General features: G+C 42.3%; 4 non-coding genes across 4 annotated transcripts; all 4 read right to left on the reverse strand.

Annotated features, from left to right (window-relative positions):
* Nucleotides 1–10305: 10305 nt before the first annotated feature.
* On the reverse strand, nt 10306–10377 carry trnag-ucc (transfer RNA glycine (anticodon UCC)). The gene has a single exon. It is a non-coding gene; the product is annotated as a tRNA-Gly (tRNA).
* Nucleotides 10378–18805: 8428 nt separating this feature from the next.
* Nucleotides 18806–18877, reverse strand: trnag-ucc (transfer RNA glycine (anticodon UCC)). The gene has a single exon. It is a non-coding gene; the product is annotated as a tRNA-Gly (tRNA).
* Nucleotides 18878–19405: 528 nt separating this feature from the next.
* On the reverse strand, nt 19406–19477 carry trnag-ucc (transfer RNA glycine (anticodon UCC)). Its single transcript has one exon. It is a non-coding gene; the product is annotated as a tRNA-Gly (tRNA).
* A 527-nt stretch (nt 19478–20004) lies between these two features.
* On the reverse strand, nt 20005–20076 carry trnag-ucc (transfer RNA glycine (anticodon UCC)). The gene has a single exon. It is a non-coding gene; the product is annotated as a tRNA-Gly (tRNA).
* Between the last annotated feature and the right edge of the window lie 1677 nt (nt 20077–21753).

Genomic DNA, 21753 nt, shown 5'->3' on the forward strand with positions numbered 1-21753 from the left:
TCCTCTTCTTGCTCCTCCTTGTCCTCTTCCTCCAACTTCTTCACCTCCACGTCCTCTTCCTCCAACTTCTTCACCTCCACGTCCTCTTCCTCTAACTTCTTCACCTCCACGTCCTCTCCCTCGGCCTCCTCTGATTCTCACTCTTCTCACTCTTACTGCTCCTTCCATTGTACTCCACACAGACAGCTTACCTGTGGCTTATTTATAGTGCTTAGGCTGATTGCAAAGTGAACTAATTATCTAAAACAGTTTTCACATGTGAAAGTGTGCCAGACAGTTGGCAAAATAGTGTTAATGATAGCCATACATGTGTATAATTTTGCTAGGAGTGTGTTGGCAATTTGGTAATTGAGTGTATGCAGTGAGTTGTGTTTAAAGTTCTGCAAAAAGAGTGTTGTGCAGTGAATTGTGCCTACAGTTTTGCAAAGTGTGTGTTACAAAATTGCAAACTGAGTGCAAAGCAGTGTTTGTGCTTTTAGTTTTGCAAACTCAGTGAGTGGTTTTGCTATACGTATTACAGTTTTTTTCAATTGTTTACACACAATTTTGAAAACCGGGCTATTTTTTTCAAAATATAATCACAATTATCCAAACACCACACTGAATTTGCATAATTCCTAGATTGTTTGCAAAATGACACACTTCTGTCAAAACATACACACTTCAGTCAAAACATATACACATATTTGTGAAAATACTATTAGTTTTCATTTAACATAACACAGTCCTCAATGATCAGACACTATTGCAGACAGTTTCACACTGCTGTGATAAATAAAAAACACATTTGTAAAAAAACTAATTTTAGGAAATAGCATGTGCTAGATTTTTGGCCAGACATTGTTATGTAAGGGATAATTTAGATGAAAAAAATAGTGACAAACCCACAACATTCTTCATGATTAGTTTGAGATATAGGGAGAATGTACACAAATAGGCCTACTAACTTACCAAGCACTGCACAACACTGATGCTGCAATATTTCAAGTATTTATTTCAATACTTACAGTATTTCTAACCATAATCAGTTACAGTAATCAACCAACAATTAAATCAATGAAACAAATAAAATCTGTAGACAAATAAAAATTACTGCATAAAGTAGATACACTTTGACCCTGAAGACAAACTACTGTAAAAGCAACAAGAATACTGTAACTATTCATCATCTAACATTTGATTGGTTGATAACATGGTCAATAAGTGTTGCACGGATTTCTTGAGTCAAATTTGGTCCTCGTCTTCTTTGTTCAGGTTCTATCAACTTTTCAAGTCCTTCTTCACCTCTTCCTCTATCTCCTTCTCCTCTTCCTCTATCTCCTTCTCCTCTTCCTCTATCTCCTTCTCCTCTTCCTCTATCTCCTTCTTCTCATCTTCGATCTTCCTCTATCTCCTTCTTCTCCTCTTCCTCTAGCTGGGCCTCTTCCTCTATCTCCTTCTCCTCTTCCTCTATCTCCTTCTCCTCTTCCTCTATCTCCTTCTTCTCATCTTCGATCTCCTTCTTCTCCTCTTCCTCTATCTCCTTCTTCTCATCTTCGATCTTCCTCTACCTCCTTCATCTCCTCTTTGAGCTCCCCCTCTCATTCTCACTCTTCTTCTTCTTCTTCTTCTAGCTCCTTCCATTTTTGTTGAAGACAGGTGAACTCACCTGCTGCCTTTTATAGCACACCTGAGTGCTGCGTTTTCAAATTAGCACATGTGTGCTTCCACGCCTGGTGGATGTGTTTATCCAATTCGTCCATTAGTGTGGTCAATGGCAAACCGGGGCTTTGTAATGACAAGGAAGTAACCTCGCAATCCTTATCTGTGTCTAAGGTGTGAAAATGTGTCTAGAGTTTTACAAATCACTGTGTGTAATGCTTTGCAAAAAGGGTGAAGCAGACATTGTGTGTAATGTTGTGCAAATCTGTGGAGGTGTTTTGCTCATTGGAGTAGAATTTTGCAAATTGTGTGGAAATTTTTATTTTAGTGTGTAAACAATTGAAAAAAACTGTAAGTTATTTTAGCTGTAATAATGAGAAAAATAAATTAATCTAAATGAACGCGCCGCAGCGTTTGTCGAACACTAACTCACCATGCCAGAATAAAACCCGACTTTAGAAAAATGCATAGGGCCACTCAGCGTGGTGTGCCAAAACACTTAATTATAAACTTCAATATTTCATTCAAAATAATCTCAACACGCTTTGTGAAATTTTGAAAAGCCGTGCATGCATTAGGGCCACTGGAACTAATGAACAACTGAAATGCTGGTTTTGATTTTATTGTTTGTCGTTTAAACGTGCCTGTTGCATATCTCTATTTTATATATTTGATATTGGTGAAGTAGCCTATAGCATTGATTAGCTGTGGAGGGAGGGGTGTGGGGATTACAGTTTTTACCAACTGTTTACACACAAAATCTTTTCATGTCACACAATTTTTGAAACCTCTCACTCAAAGTGCAAAACTACATGCCAAATCTTCAAAACCATAAGCTATTTCTCAGCCTTTGACTAAGTTTTCAATTGCATAAAACACTTTTTTCAAAACACTACACACAATTCATACCTAAAACACAAAGATCTATCAGGAAGTGACTTGCTTTCCTTTTCTAAACACAACCAATCAAAATGCTACACTGGTCACACACACACTCCTCACATGTGAAACACTAATTGCTAACGTAAATGTTTCGTTTTGTTGTATGCTAATGTATACAACAGTAATGTTTGGCCTACAAATATTTTCTGTTTCTACATTGCATTGGACTTGTTACCCCTCTCAAAAGATTACTTTCACTGTAGAACATTGTATTGAAATGTAGATATAAGCATATGAAAGACCAAAGAGCTTTAGGTTTAGAAAAACAATGTTTACATGGTAAATCAAAAAATGCATTATTATGAAAGAAGTGTTTGCCATTTGATGCAAATGCTTCATTCTGACATGTGTTTATGGCATTTTGAATGCAGTGTTGCATTTTGAAGGAGATGTGAGGCATTTTGCATTTTGTGTGTGCAGTTTTGAGAATTGTGTTTAGAGTTTTGAAAAAAGGAGACTTAGTTTTGAAAACGTGTGTAAACAGTTGGTAAAAACTGTAACAGGATCGATTGATGTATAACATTTGCCTGTATGACAAAAATCGACTGAGTTATTTGAGTCTCTTTTGCACTGATAAGAAAAAAAGCGAGCAGATCACACCGGCGTGATTGCAGACCCCAGAGGGTTAAGATGACTGAACAGGACGACAGTTAAGATGACTGAACAGGACGACAGTTAAGATGACTGAACAGGACAACAGTTAAGATGACTGAACAGGACGACAGTTAAGATGACTGAACAGGACGACAGTTAAGATGACTGAACAGGACGACAGTTAAGATGACTGAACAGGACGACAGTTAAGATGACTGAACAGGACGACAGTTAAGATGACTGAACAGGACGACAGTTAAGATGACTGAACAGGACGACAGTTAAGATGACTGAATAAGACGACAGTTAAGATGACTGAATAAGACGACAGTTAAGATGACTGAACAGGACGGCAGTTAAGATGACTGAACAGGACGACAGTTAAGATGACTGAATAAGATGACAGTTAAGATGACTGAACAGGACGACAGTTAAGATGACTGAACAGGACAACAGTTAAGATGACTGAACAGGACGACAGTTAAGATGACTGAACAGGACGACAGTTAAGATGACTGAATAAGACGACAGTTAAGATGACTGAACAGGACGACAGTTAAGATGACTGAACAGGACGACGGTTAAGATGACTGAACAGGACGACGGTTAAGACGACAGTTAAGATGACTGAACAGGACGACAGTTAAGATGACTGAACAGGACGACGGTTAAGATGACTGAACAGGACGACGGTTAAGATGACTGAACAGGACGACGGTTAAGATGACTGAACAGGACGACAGTTAAGATGACTGAACAGGACGACAGTTAAGATGACTGAACAGGACGACAGTTAAGATGACTGAACAGGACGACAGTTAAGATGACTGAACAGGACGACAGTTAAGATGACTGAACAGGACGACAGTTAAGATGACTGAACAGGACGACAGTTAAGATGACTGAACAGGACGACAGTTAAGATGACTGAACAGGACGACAGTTAAGATGACTGAACAGGACGACAGTTAAGATGACTGAACAGGACGACGGTTAAGATGACTGAACAGGACAACGGTTAAGATGACTGAACAGGACGACAGTTAAGATGACTGAACAGGACGACAGTTAAGATGACTGAATAAGACGACAGTTAAGATGACTGAACAGGACGACAGTTAAGATGACTGAACAGGACGACAGTTAAGATGACTGAACATAGACGACAGTTAAGATGACTGAACAGGACGACAGTTAACCCTCTGGGGTCCAAGGTGTTTTTGGGGTCCTTGAGATGTTTTGACATACTCTGACATTTGTGCTTTTTTCAGTTGCTTATAAACATATTACTGGCAAAGGTGTAATTACACTCTATTTAGCACAAACAGGACTACCATAATATGTTATCAACATGTATGTACATTTTTGTATTTTTGAGAGAATATTGTTTATGTGTGGTTATTGAAAAAACAAAAACTTAAAGTTTCTGAAATAAGGCCACAAAACACATACTAAATATGTGTCCACAAGACTTTTGACTAATGGATGTTGTCGCCTAGAGTTTTTTCTTCAAAATGATCTGAAAATCATCCTGCCTTATCATTCACATAAAACAATAGATTGGTTTAAATTTAAAAATGACACTTTTTGTTTGGAAAGGCAATATGCGCAGGGGTGTGACCTGCTGTGATTCACACCTGAGAAGACAATGGGCCCGCATAATGAGCGCATAATGGGGATGCATACTAATGACCCTTTCATTCAGGTGTGTCACTGAGCCTCAAGAATGCAATGACAATATATATATATATATATATATAATACAAAATTGGTTCACAGTTCCAATTATTTATTTATTTTTCAAATTGTGCTTGCAAATTGTATAATATCAAATGTAAAAATTTCTAGTAATTGTGCAGTTAATTCTCATACTGTTTTTACAGAAAGTTTGGGAATATATCCCAAATGTGTCACTAATAAAACACAATACAAATAATTTAAAGAGGAGGCTTATATTGAGCTTTTAAGATTTACCTAAGATTTATTTATATGTAGCCTACATATATTTTTGCTATTTTAATAAAAAGGTTACAATTACAACAACAATTAAAATTTTAACTGTATTTCAAATGTAATCTTTCTTTGTATTATATACTAAAGTATACATTTTATCACATATTTCACAGTTGCGGATTAATTAGTTTGAATATAGCCTACAATCGAACAAACACTATAATAACATCTTAGCAAACAAGCTTATTTGATGTGGCAGTATTTTACAGTAAAAACGACATCTTGTCTTTCATATGTAACATATCGTTTTTATGATTAGGACATATAAATGTTAATTTGCAGTTTAATACGTTGCTTGCTTGCCTGTATACTTGTTTGACTGAGTATTTGCAGAGTTACAGTTGATTTTTCGGACGCGTTTCAGAATGGACTTCACTGACAGAGAGAACGCAGAACGCGCATCATGTTTATTTTTCTTTATTAGGCGAAAAGCACAACACTTTGTTTTTATTATGAGGTTCCACAAAAAAAATACAAACTTAACAGGATCGAATGATGTACAACACTTATATGTAAGATCAAAATCAACAGAGTAATTTGAGTCTCTTTTGCACTGATAAGGAAAAAAGTGAGCTGGTATCGCCGGCGAGACCGCCGACCCCAGAGGGTTAATAACGTAACCCGTTTTACACAGACACTTCATATTTAAATGGTATTAGAATATTCGTTTGGCTTCACTGGCTTCTGTGAAGCGATGACCTAAAATGACGCATGAGGCCGTTCCTGGTCGGGGGGCGCTGATCGGGGGCGACTACCTGTCTCTGTAACTCCTCGTTAGTATAGTGGACAGTATCTCCGCCTGTCACGCGGAAGACCGCGGTTCGATTTCCCGACGGGGAGACCTAGTCCTTTACTGCTGCCCAAAGACTCATACAAAAGTTTTGCTCCAGCCACGAGTTAAATGAGGAGTTGGCCAGGGGCCCCGGACGACTGTTTTAACGACAGCTTGAGCAAAAGGCGATGCGTTGGCCTGGAATCGAACCCGGGTCAACTGCTTGGAAGGCAGCTATGCTCACCACTATACCACCAACGCAGGCGGTTGGGCATAGACTGGATGCCGCCTTGTGCGGTCAGCAAGAATGCTGGCAACACATTAGCAGCTGGCAGGAACCGAAACTCTCTTTGTTTGGGCCCGCACTGGAAAAAAACGCATGAACTTTTTGACCGGACCTACCAGGCTCTTTATTAAAAAAGCAAGCTCTCTAATTTAATAACGTAACCCGTTTTACACAGACACTTCATATTTAAATGGTATTAGATGATTTGTTTGGCTTCACTGGCTTCTGTGAAGCGATGACCTAAAATGACGCATGAGGCCGTTCCTGGTCGGGGGGCGCTGATCGGGGGCGACTACCTGTCTCTGCAACTCCTCGTTAGTATAGTGGACACAATCTCCGCCTGTCACGTGGAAGACTGGGGTTCGATTCCCCGACGGGGAGACCTAGTCCTTTACTGCTGCCCAAAGACCCATGCAAAAGTTTTGCTCCAGCCACGAGTTAAATGAGGAGTTGGCCAGGGGCCCCGGACGACTGTTTTAACGACAGCTTGAGCAAAAGGCAATGGGTCGGGCATAGACTTTATGCCGCCTTGTGCGGTCAGCAAGAATGCTCGCAACACATTAGCAGCTGGCAGGACCCGAAACTCTCTTTGTTTGGGCCCGGCACTGGAAAAAAACGCATTAACTTTTTGACCTGACCTACCAGGCTCTTTATTAAAAAAGCAAGCTCTCTAATTTAATAACGTAACCCGTTTTACACAGACACTTCATTTTTAAATGGTATTAGCTGATTTGTTTGGCTTCACTGGCTTCTGTGAAGCGATGACCTAAAATGACGCATGAGGCCGTTCCTGGTCGGGGGGGGCGCTGATCGGGGGCGACTACCTATCTCTGCAACTCCTCGTTAGTATAGTGGACAGTATCTCCGCCTGTCACGCGGAAGACCGGGGTTCGATTCCCCCACGGGGAGACCTAGTCCTTTACTGCTGCCCAAAGACCCATGCAAAAGTTTTGCTCCAGCCACGAGTTAAATGAGGAGTTGGCCAGGGGCCCCGGACGACTGTTTTAACGACAGCTTGAGCAAAAGGCAATGCGTTGGCCGAGAATCAAACCCGGGTCAACTGCTTGGAAGGCAGCTATGCTCACCACTATACTACCAACGCAGGCAGTTGGGAATAGACTGGATGCCGCCTTGTGCGGTCAGCAAGAATGCTGGCAACACATTAGCAGCTGGCAGGAACCGAAACTCTCTTTGTTTGGGCCCGGCACTGGAGAAAAACGCATGAACTTTTTGACCGGACCTACCAGGCTCTTTATTAAAAAAGCAAGCTCTCTAATTTAATAACGTAACCCGTTTTACACAGACACTTCATATTTAAATGGTATTAGATGATTTGTTTGGCTTCACTGGCTTCTGTGAAGCGATGACCTAAAATGACGCATGAGGCCGTTCCTGGTCGGGGGGGCGCTGATCGGGGGCGACTACCTATCTCTGCAACTCCTCGTTAGTATAGTGGACAGTATCTCCGCCTGTCACGCGGAAGACCGGGGTTCGATTCCCCGACGGGGAGACCTAGTCCTTTACTGCTGCCCAAAGACCCATGCAAAAGTTTTGCTCCAGCCACGAGTTAAAGGAGGAGTTGGCCAGGGCCATACTAGGGCCATTTTTCCACCACATTTTGAATTTTGGGTGCATATTAATTCTGCTGGCATTTTTTGCCACCAAACCCTGATAACATTAAGAGAAACATAAACGACAAAACTAACAGTTTTCTATATTGTTTTTCGTCATTGGAAAGAACAACATTTTTGGCTTTAAAGCATGATTTAAAAAGAAATGTGGCAAATGTTATACAAAACATATACCGTCATTAATTATCATTTGAATATTGACAACATTAAGCTACATTTGAAAACATAATTGTGTATAAAGAAGCATGCTGTTTTGACCAATATTAATCTCTCTAGATTTAAAGATAGTCAAATTAACTATAACAAACAGGTTAAACAAGCCATAGCTTACTTTTAGACGTGGTGAATGAAGTTCGACTGTTCGAGGTTGTGATGGTCGTCCGATATCCCTTGCCAGTTATTATGCGTACAAAAAATCTTCTTGCATGAATATGGTCATTTTCTAGTGTTTATATCCAAAAAGATACGATGCAGGGAGATGTTTTTGTATTTAGCGCGCTCACCGCGATGTAGGCTATTTCTGGACTTGTGCAGCGTCACGCAATCGCGCAGAATCTGATGACGTCAATGGTTCCGTTGCTTTCATTTTGTTTATCAATGGATGTTGCGATGATTTATATAAAAATGTATATCAAGTCATTCTCGAGTCATACAGTTCAAGTCAAGTCAAGTCTCAAGTCATTGGATCTCAAGTCAAAGTCAAGTCGAGTCATTTTTTTAATTTAGTCAAGCAAGTCTCAAGTCCTTAAATTTGCGACTCGAGTCTGACTCGAGTCAAGTCATGTGACTCGAGTCTCCCATCTCTGCCTTTATTGCTGCCCAAAGACCCATGCAAAAGTTTTGCTCCAGCCACGAGTTAAATGAGGAGTTGGCCAGGGGCCCCGGACGACTGTTTTAACGACAGCTTGAGCAAAAGGCGATGCATTGGCCGGGAATCGAACCCGGGTCAACTGCTTGGAAGGCAGCTATGCTCACCACTATACCACCAACGCAGGCAGTTGGGCATAGACTGGATGCCGCCTTGTACGGTCAGCAAGAATGCTGGCAAGACATTAGCAGCTGGCAGGAACCGAAACTCTCTTTGTTTGGGCCCGGCACTGGAAAAAAACGCATGAACTTTTTGACCGGACCTACCAGGCTCTTTATTAAAAAAGCAAGCTCTCTAATTTAATAACGTAACCCGTTTTACACAGACACTTCATATTTAAATGGTATTAGATGATTTGTTTGGCTTCACTGGCTTCTGTGAAGCGATGACCTAAAATGACGCATGAGGCCGTTCCTGGTCGGGGGGGCGCTGATCGGGGGCGACTACCTGTCTCTGCAACTCCTCGTTAGTATAGTGGACAGTATCTCCGCCTGTCACGCGGAAGACCGGGGTTCGATTCCCCGACGGGGAGACCTAGTCCTTTACTGCTGCCCAAAGACCCATGCAAAAGTTTTGCTCCAGCCACGAGTTAAAGGAGGAGTTGGCCAGGGCCATACTAGGGCCATTTTTCCACCACATTTTGAATTTTGGGTGCATATTAATTCTGCTGGCATTTTTTGCCACCAAACCCTGATAACATTAAGAGAAACATAAACGACAAAACTAACAGTTTTCTATATTGTTTTTCGTCATTGGAAAGAACAACATTTTTGGCTTTAAAGCATGATTTAAAAAGAAATGTGGCAAATGTTATACAAAACATATACCGTCATTAATTATCATTTGAATATTGACAACATTAAGCTACATTTGAAAACATAATTGTGTATAAAGAGGCATGCTGTTTTGACCAATATTAATCTCTCTAGATTTAAAGATAGTCAAATTAACTATAACAAACAGGTTAAACAAGCCATAGCTTACTTTTAGACGTGGTGAATGAAGTTCGACTGTTCGAGGTTGTGATGGTCGTCCGATATCCCTTGCCAGTTATTATGCGTACAAAAAATCTTCTTGCATGAATATGGTCATTTTCTAGTGTTTATATCCAAAAAGATACGATGCAGGGAGATGTTTTTGTATTTAGCGCGCTCAGCGCGATGTAGGCTATTTCTGGACTTGTGCAGCGTCACGCAATCGCGCAGAATCTGATGACGTCAATGGTTCCGTTGCTTTCATTTTGTTTATCAATGGATGTTGCGATGATTTATATAAAAATGTATATCAAGTCATTCTCGAGTCATACAGTTCAAGTCAAGTCAAGTCTCAAGTCATTGGATCTCAAGTCAAAGTCAAGTCGAGTCATTTTTTTAATTTAGTCAAGCAAGTCTCAAGTCCTTAAATTTGCAAAGTCAAGTCATGTGACTCGAGTCCCCCATCTCTGCCTTTACTGCTGCCCAAAGACCCATGCAAAAGTTTTGCTCCAGCCACGAGTTAAATGAGGAGTTGGCCAGGGGCCCCGGACGACTGTTTTAACGACAGCTTGAGCAAAAGGCGATGCGTTGGCCGGGAATCGAACCCGGGTCAACTGCTTGGAAGGCAGCTATGCTCACCACTATACCACCAACGCAGGCGGTTGGGCATAGACTGGATGCCGCCTTGTGCGGTCAGCAAGAATGCTGGCAACACATTAGCAGCTGGCAGGAACCGAAACTCTCTTTGTTTGGGCCCGGCACTGGAAAAAACGCATGAACTTTTTGACCGGACCTACCAGGCTCTTTATTAAAAAAGCAAGCTCTCTAATTTAATAACGTAACCCGTTTTACACAGACACTTCATATTTAAATGGTATTAGATGATTTGTTTGGCTTCACTGGCTTCTGTGAAGCGATGACCTAAAATGACGCATGAGGCCGTTCCTGGTCGGGGGGCGCTGATCAGGGGCGACTACCTGTCTCTGCAACTCCTCGTTAGTATAGTGGACAGTATCTCCGCCTGTCACGCCGGGGCAGGTCATGTATAGTTGGAACTCAGTGACAGCCAATGAAATTGAAGCTTTGTTGGCACTGTCCTTGGTGCTAAATTACCACTACAGCCAATCAGATTTTTTCTCATTATTATTGGTATGCTCGTCTAGACCTAGGTTCGAATCCCACTCATTGCAATCCTGAGATATGTTTTTACGCAACTCTGAGCCAATATAAACACAAAAAACCACCCCATAGCATATAAAGTTTATATCTATCATACAAAATCATTCAATCATTAGTCAAATGATTTTTAGATTTTTTTCTTTGTTTATTTGCCAAAGTAGCTATAGCATTAAATCAGGACCTTGGACAGCGGAATTAAGATGAGCAGATATAATGAAACAGATATAAATGTTATTCAAATTTGAAAGGTGTTATTCTACAATCAGGGATTTTTTTTTCAAATTTACAAAAGACAGTTAATTATAAAAAGACTATTACAAGATTTATATCTTTTTACTGTTTATTGCTATGCAATTTACAGTTCCATTCAGTGGGTCTTAACTGTACAATGCCCTTAGCAAACACACACACACACACACACAATGCCATTATAAATTATTAAACTGGTATAAAACTATAAAAACTGTACCTATAAAAGAAACCCAAAGATATCAAGAGAATATATGCACAGATTTTTACAGAAACAAGATAATTTTTTCCCCCTTTCATTTTCCCTTCTCTGTCACCCATCTTTGCTTTTCCACCTCATAAAAAGCAGAGTCTTGAAATTCTTTCCAGGTCATCTCTTTGTCCATGCCCTGACCTTTGTAGATAGAAAATACTTTGGAAGGACAGTAAATATATTTCCCTGGTACCCCAGGAAAGCCTGTATGTATATGTGGACTATTTAGGCCCTGCTTCAACTCCATTTTACAGAATCTGCACAGGCGGCCAGTGTGTTGAGTTTCAGACCTCTTCCGTTTCGGCTGCCCTTTCTCCTCAACACGTTTTTTTGTGGCTTCCAGTTCCCTTTGAAAGAACTCGGTCTCCATAAAATCTGGGAATGGCATTCTTGGGTTTGTTAGTCCTTCTCCACTGTAGGTTTTAAAAACTTTTGTGGAACAATAGAAGTACCTAACAGAACCTTGCTGAAAGAAGAAGTGGATGGAGGAGCCATCGTTCTCGTACCGAGATTTGGGCTGTCCACAGGCAAGACAAGTCTTTGTTTGCTTCTTCTTTTCTGTATGTTGCTGCTGCTGCTGCTGCTGCTGCTGTTGTTGTTGCTGTCTCACCATTATTTCCTCCACAATTTTCTCAATGGCATTTTGAGTCAGTGGTGTAGTCAGAGAATGTGCAGGTGGGTGTACAACTACTGCTGGGGTCACTGTCATAACCGGAACACTGGTAGTGTCACTACCCTCTGTCAGTGAATACCAGAGTTGCTGTCTGTCACGAAGTTTTTCTGGACTTGTGTTCAAGGAAGAACTGGTGTTTAAGAGTTTAGCTAAGTGCTTGACATACTGTGAAATGTGCAGTCTTGTGGTTGAATGGAGCATGCTGTTGGGATCAGTACAGGAGTTATGAACCATTGCTGCATACTCCTGATCCACAAGCCTAATCATGTCCTTCTTGCCATGGTGTTTCTTCAGTAAGGTGTCAATGGCCTCCTTCATTGAAGCTGTCCACCTTTTGTGATCCAACACAAACACCCTACCACCAGTCTTCACCGGTCCAGTGCGGGTGCTAGTTGGTGAGGCCATCATAGGCAGAAGTGGTGTGAATGTGGTTCCTACATCAATCACAATAACATATAATCAGTCTTTGACCTAGATAATAAATACTAGCAGGATTTTTGGCAGGATTATCTATGAATGTTCACCTGTCTCTGAACGAGGCTCAGAAGATGAGGACAGCACGGGCACAGACTGAGTGCTGGTGGTTACTATAACAGGAAGTAAACATTTGTAATTACTTTTTGAATAAAGGAAAAATAAAGGTGTTTATGGAATGACTTTGTGTATTTATCAAATGCTTACCTGTCTCTGAACGAGCCTCTGCACGGCCAGCAAAAGAAGAGGACAGCACAGGCACAGACTGAGTGCTGGTGGTTACTATAACAGGAAGTAAACATTTGTAATTACTTTTTGAATAAAGGAAAAATAAAGTTGTTTATGGAATGACTTTGTGTATTTATCAAATGCTTACCTGTCTCTGAACGAGCCTCTGCACGGCCAGCAAAAGAAGAGGACAGCACGGGCACAGACTGAGTGCTGGTGGTTACTATAACAACAGAAAGTAAAACATTTTGTTAATTTATGGGTAAAAAGTCTGCTAACAGTATATTTTGAATTCCTGCATCTGTAAAAGTTTACCTGACTCAAGATGAGGACTAGGAGTTACATCAAGAGCAGCAGAAGGGTATTGAGACTGGGCAGTGGGTGGATCAACCTGCTCAGCTAGATTTACAGGTTGAGTGGTCTTGGTCTTGTGCTTTTCCCAGTCCAGAACAACAGGGCGGCATCCAGGTTCAACATACTCCAGCCCGAATCTTTCTCCAGTATCTACGTTAGTTACCCGAAGGGCAGGATACTTCGGCATACCTAACAGCCTTTCTGAGACGGTATTCAGATCAGCAATCAGAGAGGGATCAAAAGCTCCTGGAAGCCGAATACTTGACTGTTTTAGATCCACCAGACGCTGAAAATTCCAGCGTGCCACTCCTGTCATCCCCTGGGCTTGAAACAGCTCTGAGGAGACACGTGTGCCAGTGACCCACTGAGCCTGGTGGAAGTGGTAGCCCTCCTGCTGAGATGTTCCTCTTATGGGGATCCATATTGGAACTTTTGCCCCCTCGCCCAGGACGTGGTTAAGTTGCAGTGTTCCACCATGCCTGTAAAGGATTTGACCTGCAACCTCTGGATCACTTAAACAGCCCCGCAGAATGTGAACGCGCTGAATGCACCATGTCTTAAGCATAGAGGGTTTGTACAGGGGAACACCATTAGGATCTGCTGCCAAATGAAAATGGTGTATAACATCCTCAACCCTCCTCAGGAGTTCTCCAGGCTGTGGGATCTTTGTTCTGCAGTGCTCTCGAATGTGCTGCTTTGTGGGGTTGGCAGGCTGAATCCCACAAAATGTGTATGCATCCTTGAGCTTCTGCAGGTCTTCCTGATCCACCAGACTGAAAGCAGCAGACAAGAACTGGGAGAAGGAGCTGTAAAGGGCATGGTGCTCTGTAACACACTCACGGAGGAAGCGCCTCATACAATGGAACAGGTCCAGCTTGACGGTGATGTGCTGATTAAAGTGAGATCTGGAGGCACAGGTGTTCTGCAAGTTTCCGGAAGTGGCTTCAGCAATAATGGCATCCGTAGTCTGCCATGCTTCCCAGTTCAGGTGCACTGTTTTGTGAGGGTCTGGCACTCTGAACGGTGCACAGCAATCTCTGAAAAAAGAACAGAAAAGTATAATGGTTAATGCTGCTGTAGCAATCAGTCAATGGATCTGTTCATCAGTCAGGATATGTGATTGTCTAATGTGCACATTTTCCATGTGATATGTCTTAGGCAAGGAATGGAATTATATAATCATTTTCACAATGCCCCATGGCCTACCTGTCTACCCAATGGAACTGTGCATTCTCCACTTCTGCCATCCTGTACCGGTTTGCGAGTCCCCTGTACATGGGCTCCAGTGATTTTTCCGTTTCTGACTGTACCATAACCCATGATAAGATCATCCAGGTTTCATTCATGATGGCATAGGATGACATCGTGCCAGATGTAAATGTAACCTTCCTGGCCACCTTCCGGGTGTGGTCAGAACGGAAAGCCTGCCCAAAGCTTCCCTGTAGGAGCTTATTAATAGCTCCCTCTTGGCGCTGGTATTCGTACAGGAGGCAGTCAGTGAGGTAGTGTGCAGACACAGCAATTCCATTCCATCCACTGGGATCATCATACTCCCCAAAGGTAGCAGGCTGGGTCTCTTTTCTCAGGAATCCTGTGATGCTTTTCTGTCCATACCTTCCAGCCTCAGCATCTAGGATATTCTGGCAACTGAGGAGGTAGGCCAAGTGTGCACGTTCATATTTTAGGTGCATCATTTCCATCACCTGATTGGCCATGTCTGTGGGTGATTTACCTGTACGACGCAGTTCATCCAATAAAGATTTACAAATAGCCTTCTTATAAGTAAGAACTGCTGGCAACAAGTTTGTGAATCTTTTGGGGAGCTTTTCCAGCCACTGCGGGTTGTCTGCAAACCATTTCTTTTTGCAGACTTTGCAGCACAGACGTGACGAGAATAGGCAGTATTGACCCATGATGCCTGTAATCACACGAGGTCTACCAACCCCTGCAGATGTCACCTGTGGCTGTTTACACTCATCATTGCATGGCAGAGCATAGTTATTCTTCAGCCGAGCCATCAGGGTATCATTTTCAGGCTTCCAAATGAAAAAGGGATGAAGCTGAAAATATTTAGGAGATGGCAGATCAGTGATGGTGTCCATCAGCTCTGGCTGAGGTGGTAAACGCCACAATGACACGGTCTTCATGGGGTTGCTCACAGGAACCGAGCCAGGCCATAGACCCATGGATTCCAGCTCTGTCTTCATCCAGATCCTCTGCTGCTGGGAACACTTCCACTGGCGGACATCATGGTCATAGCCAAGTTGTGGAGGAGGATTTCTGGGATGGGCTGATTAAAATGAAGACAGAAGAATAGCTACAGACTTTCTTCTATCTATCAATCAGGCAGATGTTTGAAGAATCATCTAGATACTTACTTTGTGTTGTAATTTGTAAAGGAACTGGATTGGGCTTTGAGAAAGCATCAGGAGCAGAGGACAATGGCTCTACAAATACATAGACAAATAATATAATAATAAAGATCTTTCTTTTAAATTAAGATAATAAAAAAGTAGCAATCGAAAACTCAGAACAACCATATTCATAATGCAGACATTTGTAAAGCTACATTCATTAAATGAAGAGCAAGCAATTGAACAAGAAAAATGCTCGGAAAAATGTAGTATTTTGCAGCAGCAGAGTAAAGCAATCATCTTACTGTGTGATGCTTCAGCTATGTGGGAAGTGGTCTCTGAAGAGGAAAGATATGAACCCAGTATTAGTTTTAACTCCGCTTCATTGAAAATTCTACATTTGTCAAGTCTATATGCAGTACACCCTTACCATCTATAACACATTCCTCAAATGTAAGTGTCCTGCACACTCGAGAGCTGTCTATGGTGCCGCTGTCTCCTGAAACGGAGTAACATTTATCTATTAACAATTACTTATAAAATTGGTGAGGTATTATAAATATTAAACAGGATTTTAAATGCTAAACAGTTACAATGTGACTTTAGAATAAAAAATTAGCACAAAACCTAACATAAAACACACCTGTATTTGAAACAGTTCTCTCACCTTGTGTCGAACCCAATGGATCTTTCTTCACAAGAAACTTCAACTCTTCAGGAATGGGCACAGGTATTGTGGGGTACAAGGGTGGTGCTAAAAAAAGAAAATATAAAAAACAAAGAACAATAAAAAGATCAATACCATAGTATATGAGACAAACGTTTGAATTGATGGGCAGAATTACAATGCATTTACCATGAACTGCTGTCACTCGCGGTTTCTTTCCAGCAGGTGATTTGTAGAGGGAAGCAGAAGGTCCTATATGATAAATGTATATATGTAATTAGGTTTAAAGACAAAAACACCCTAATCTTACTTCACATGCTTGTCTTAGTGGTATAAAATAAAATTACATATCCCCAGGAGGGATGTGAACAAAACATGCAAGAACATGCATTTCATCATATGTTAGTAATATTTACAAGTTGACAAAAGCGAGTACTTACCCTGATTGTTGCAGGTATCAATTCATAAAGGGGAAATTAATTCATAGTCCCCAGGGACATTTACTATAATGCCAACAGCAAACGCATTGTTAATGGAACAAGGCCAGAACATGGCCAGAACACAGAGAACACAAGGATTTATGTTCAGTTCTGGAGATCATTTCATCTCACAATTCAACAGAACTGTGCTCCAGTGCTGAACCCAATGCGCAAAAACCTTTTTCCTTCTCCATAGACCGCCCCAGTTCAGCTGCTGAGGAGGATGATGATGGTGGTGCTGGTGGTGGTAACACACAAAACATTAAAAACATTTGAGAGAAAACAGAACACAATCAATTTTTAACTGAAGGAAAATATACTTACACAGCACCTGTAGCTTGGAGGGGGTGATGCTCAGCATTGCACTCTCCAACTCAACATCTTCATCCATCTCTGTGTTGGAGAAAGACAAGAATCAACGGGTTGTTAAAAAAAACATTTTCACAGAATGGATTTCTTAAAATAGAGCTTGTGTTAACTGAAGTGTAATGTATGAGTAAAATCATAAGTTACAATGGCAATATGTCCTGCTGAAGATCAAATGACAAAAAATACACAACTGACCCATGAGTTGAGTTATGGCACTTGATGTAGGTACAGGTGGACAGGTAGACTGCTGCTGTTGTTTCCGCAGGTATTGCTGCAGCTTGTGCATCCGAGTCCCTGGGACACAGTTTGCCCCCAATACAAAGGATGCATATCCATCAGACCTGCTTTTCCAAATCTCCTGCCATGTGCTCTTGGCACGAGCCCCGAAACCGACTAGCTGGTCATCCTCTGACGAGGCTGCTGGCGCAGCTGCAGTTCTGGTCACATAGCTAAGAAGAGACTCAATTTCTTCAAAGCTGTGAGCATAACTAACAAACGACATCAGGCTGTTTTTGCTGTGTCCCTTTGCCATAAAGTCTCCAGCTGCCTCTTCCTTATGCAGGGTCTTCATCAGATATATGGTGTACCCCATATCATTTTCTAGGAGCCACCGGAAAGATTTCCCCTCGTACTTCCCAAACTGCAAGATGTACTCGCCCAATACCTCTCTTCTGTCTGAGGCATCACCTCCTCTCTGACGGACCACAGTCAGAGCATTCTGATGGACCAACTCCTGCTTCTTAGGTGCCGACTTGTCCTGTAGAGATGGGTTGTCTTTGATCAGCCTGGCCTCATCAGTCGGCTCCTGAAGGAGATAACCAAGAGGTCCCTTACGGAACACAACCTGAACCCTTCCAGGGTAAAACATGACTGTTTTGTGGGTGTTGATCTGAGAGACAGAAAAAGCAATATTTTAATGTTTTATATATATATATACTGTATATATATATATATATATATATATATATATATATATATATAGAGAGAGAGAGAGAGAGAGAGAGTTTACATTTATATTACCAAGGTTACACTACAAATATCATGGTCAAAACTAGGTTACTACATTAACAACAATATAAAATATATGGTTATTGAAAAGCTCCTACTAAATACTGTTGCTGTACTATTTTACTGTGGTAAAATGGATAACTAGAACGAAAACATTCTCAAAGTTTTTGAACTATTTAATATGTGCAATCTCATAATAACACTTAATTCACGTAACTTAACGTTAGGGATCTAAGAATTAAAAAAAAAAAAATCCACAACCAAAAAACAGCGAGTAAAGCTGGTAAGATAGCGTACGTAACAACCACGGAAAAATAAAACAAAATGTATATGTAAACACAAAAAACACAACACTGAAACGAGATTAAAGGTATGTTCATTCGTAATTTAGCAAGCAAATCATACTACGATGAATTGGAAGAAAGAAAGGAAAGCCGACAGGGTAACATTAAAGTTTGCCTCAGAATCAGTTCGCATAAGGTTTCAGCATTAACGTTAATAGTAAAAGATAAATAAAGTAACTTACCTTTGTTAGATGAGTTGAAAATGTGTAGACTAAAACGAACGCTGTTATGTGTCACTCTTCGAGTCGGGATGGGAAACTGTTTAGGGCCGTTTAGCTGAACAATCCACGGCCGCCGCGCGGAAGACCGGGGTTCGATTCCCCGACGGGGAGACCTAGTCCTTTACTGCTGCCCAAAGACCCATGCAAAAGTTTTGCTCCAGCCACGAGTTAAATGAGGAGTTGGCCAGGGGCCCCGGACGACTGTTTTAACGACAGCTTGAGCAAAAGGCAATGCGTTGGCCGGGAATCGAACCCGGGTCAACTGCTTGGAAGGCAGCTATGCTTACCACTATACCACCAACGCAGATGGTCAGGTATAGACTGGATGCCGCCTTGTGCGGTCAGCAAGAATGCTCGCAACACATTAGCAGCTGGCAGGACCCGAAACTCTCTTTGTTTGGGCCCGGCACTGGAAAAAAACGCATTAACTTTTTGACCTGACCTACCAGGCTCTTTATTAAAAAAGCAAGCTCTCTAATTTAATAACTTAACCCGTTTTACACAGACACTTCATATTTAAATGGTATTAGATGATTTGTTTGGCTTAACTGGCTTCTGTGAAGCGATGACCTAAAATGACGCATGAGGCCTTTCCTGGTCGGGGGGCGCTGATCGGGGGCGACTACCTATCTCTGCAACTCCTCGTTAGTATAGTGGACAGTATCTCCGCCTGTCACGCGGAAGACCGGGGTTCGATTCCCCGACGTGGAGACTTAGTCCTTTACTGCTGCCCAAAGACCCATGCAAAAGTTTTGCTCCAGCCACGAGTTAAATGAGGAGTTGGCCAGGGGCCCCGGACGACTGTTTTAACGACAGCTTGAGCAAAAGGCAATGCGTTGGCCGGGAATCGAACCCGGGTCAACTGCTTGGAAGGCAGCTATGCTCACCACTATACCACCAACGCAGGCAGTTGCGCATAGACTGGATGCCGCCTTGTGCGGTCAGCAAGAATGCTGGCAACACATTAGCAGCTGGCAGGAACCGAAACTCTCTTTGTTTGGGCCCGGCACTGGAAAAAAACGCATGAACTTTTTGACCTGACCTACCAGGCTCTTTATTAAAAAAGCAAGCTCTCTAATTTAATAACGTAACCCGTTTTACACAGACACTTCATATTTAAATGGTATTAGATGATTTGTTTGGCTTCACTGGCTTCTGTGAAGCGATGACCTAAAATGACACATGAGGCCGTTCCTGTTCGGGGGCGCTGATCGGGGGTGAATACCTGTCTCTGCAACTCCTCGTTAGTATAGTGGACAGTATCTCCGCCTGTCACGCGGAAGACTGGGGTTCGATTCCCCGACGGGGAGACCTAGTCCTTTACTGCTGCCCAAAGACCCATGCAAAAGTTTTGCTCCAGCCACGAGTTAAATGAGGAGTTGGCCAGGGGCCCCGGACGACTGTTTTAACGACAGCTTGAGCAAAAGGCAATGCGTTGGCCGGGAATCGAACCCGGGTCAACTGCTTGGAAGGCAGCTATGCTCACCACTATACCACCAACGCAGGTGGTTGGGTGTAGACTGGATGCCACCTTGTGCGGTCAGCAAAAATGCTGGCAACACATTAGCAGCTGGCAGGAACCGAAACTCTCTTTGTTTGGGCCCGGCACTGGAAAAAAACGCATTAACTTTTTGACCTGACCTACCAGTAGGGTTGGGTATCGTTTGGGTTTTATCCGATTCCAGTACCTACTCGGTATTTTTTAAACGGTTCCGGTGCTTAAACGGTTCTTAAATCGGTACTTAAGAAAATGAAACCGAACACACTTTATCAAAAAATAATACCCTTTAATTTACAGGGCCAAACTGGACACAATATTAACTTAAATCTTTAAACAATATAAATACAAGTAACATATGGTAATAATAAAACCAATATAAAATAAAAATTCATATTTACATAATATCAAATGAAACAATATTGTATCAAACAATGTAATAATACTGGAGATTAATAGAGATTACTAGCAGGGAGAGCTGCCAACTCTCACGCATTGACCGTGAGACTCACGCAAATGACCCTTTTCACACAGAAAAATCGCGGACAAAGAGGACACTGACGACAGAGAAGGTTACTTTTGATATGGAACAAATCCACAGCTGTCAGATTCTGTCAATATTTTTACGAGATTCACACAATAAATAACGTTTTGGCTCTTTGAAATGTGACAGATCGCTGTAGCGCGTCAGTTCAAACGGCACGTGATACAGCAGCCTACAAATACAAATCCATTGCTTCTTAGCTACGCAGCGTTGAGTGAACCTATGAAAGAGAACATCTCTGGTTACTTGTGTAACATAGCTCTCAATAGGGAACGGGATGCTGCCAAGCTCCTCTCGCTGCCGACCAGCTTCCTTTTTCGGAAGAGAAATCTGAGGAGCAGATGGCGCGCGCGCGCCAACATAGTATGACGACGTAAGTGCGTCGATGCGGCGCCCGCGCCATCAGCCAATGAATTGGCTTGATTCTATATGGGATTCAGACTATCGGCACACCCAGAGGGCGTTCTGACACGTAATTTTACACGTGAACTGCAGCCAAACCTTGCGAGAAAGAGCGCGCATGCGAGACAGAAGAAACTGTGCTCCAAACTGTGTAGCACACGCACGGCGGAGAGAGAGAGAGAGCGAGAGACCTTGTGTGTGTGTGTGTGTGTGTGTGTGTGTGCGCGTGTGTGCCTAATGAAGTTAGGCACCGAAATCAGGCACCGAAATTTTCGTTCTTATTCGGTCTGGTTACTACCGTTTACGTCGGAACCGGTTCCCTATTGGCACCGAGTTTCGGTACCCAACCCTACCTACCAGGCTCTTTATTAAAAAAGCAAGCTCTCTAATTTAATAACGTAACCCGTTTTACACAGACACTTCATATTTAAATGGTATTAGATGATTTGTTTGGCTTCACTGGCTTCTGTGAAGCGATGACCTAAAATGACGCATGAGGCCGTTCCTGGTCGGGGGGGGGGGGGGGGGGGGGGCTGATCGGGGGCGACTACCTATCTCTGCAACTCCTCGTTAGTATAGTGGACAGTATCTCCGCCTGTCACGCGGAAGACCGGGGTTCGATTCCCCGACGGGGAGACCTAGTCCTTTACTGCTGCCCAAAGACCCATGCAAAAGTTTTGCTCCAGCCACGAGTTAAAGGAGGAGTTGGCCAGGGCCATACTAGGGCCATTTTTCC

The sequence above is a fragment of the Rhinichthys klamathensis genome, unplaced genomic scaffold (assembly GCF_029890125.1).
Source record: "Rhinichthys klamathensis goyatoka isolate OS25496 unplaced genomic scaffold, OSU_Roscu_1.1 h1tg000176l_1, whole genome shotgun sequence".
NCBI lineage: Eukaryota > Metazoa > Chordata > Actinopteri > Cypriniformes > Leuciscidae > Rhinichthys > Rhinichthys klamathensis.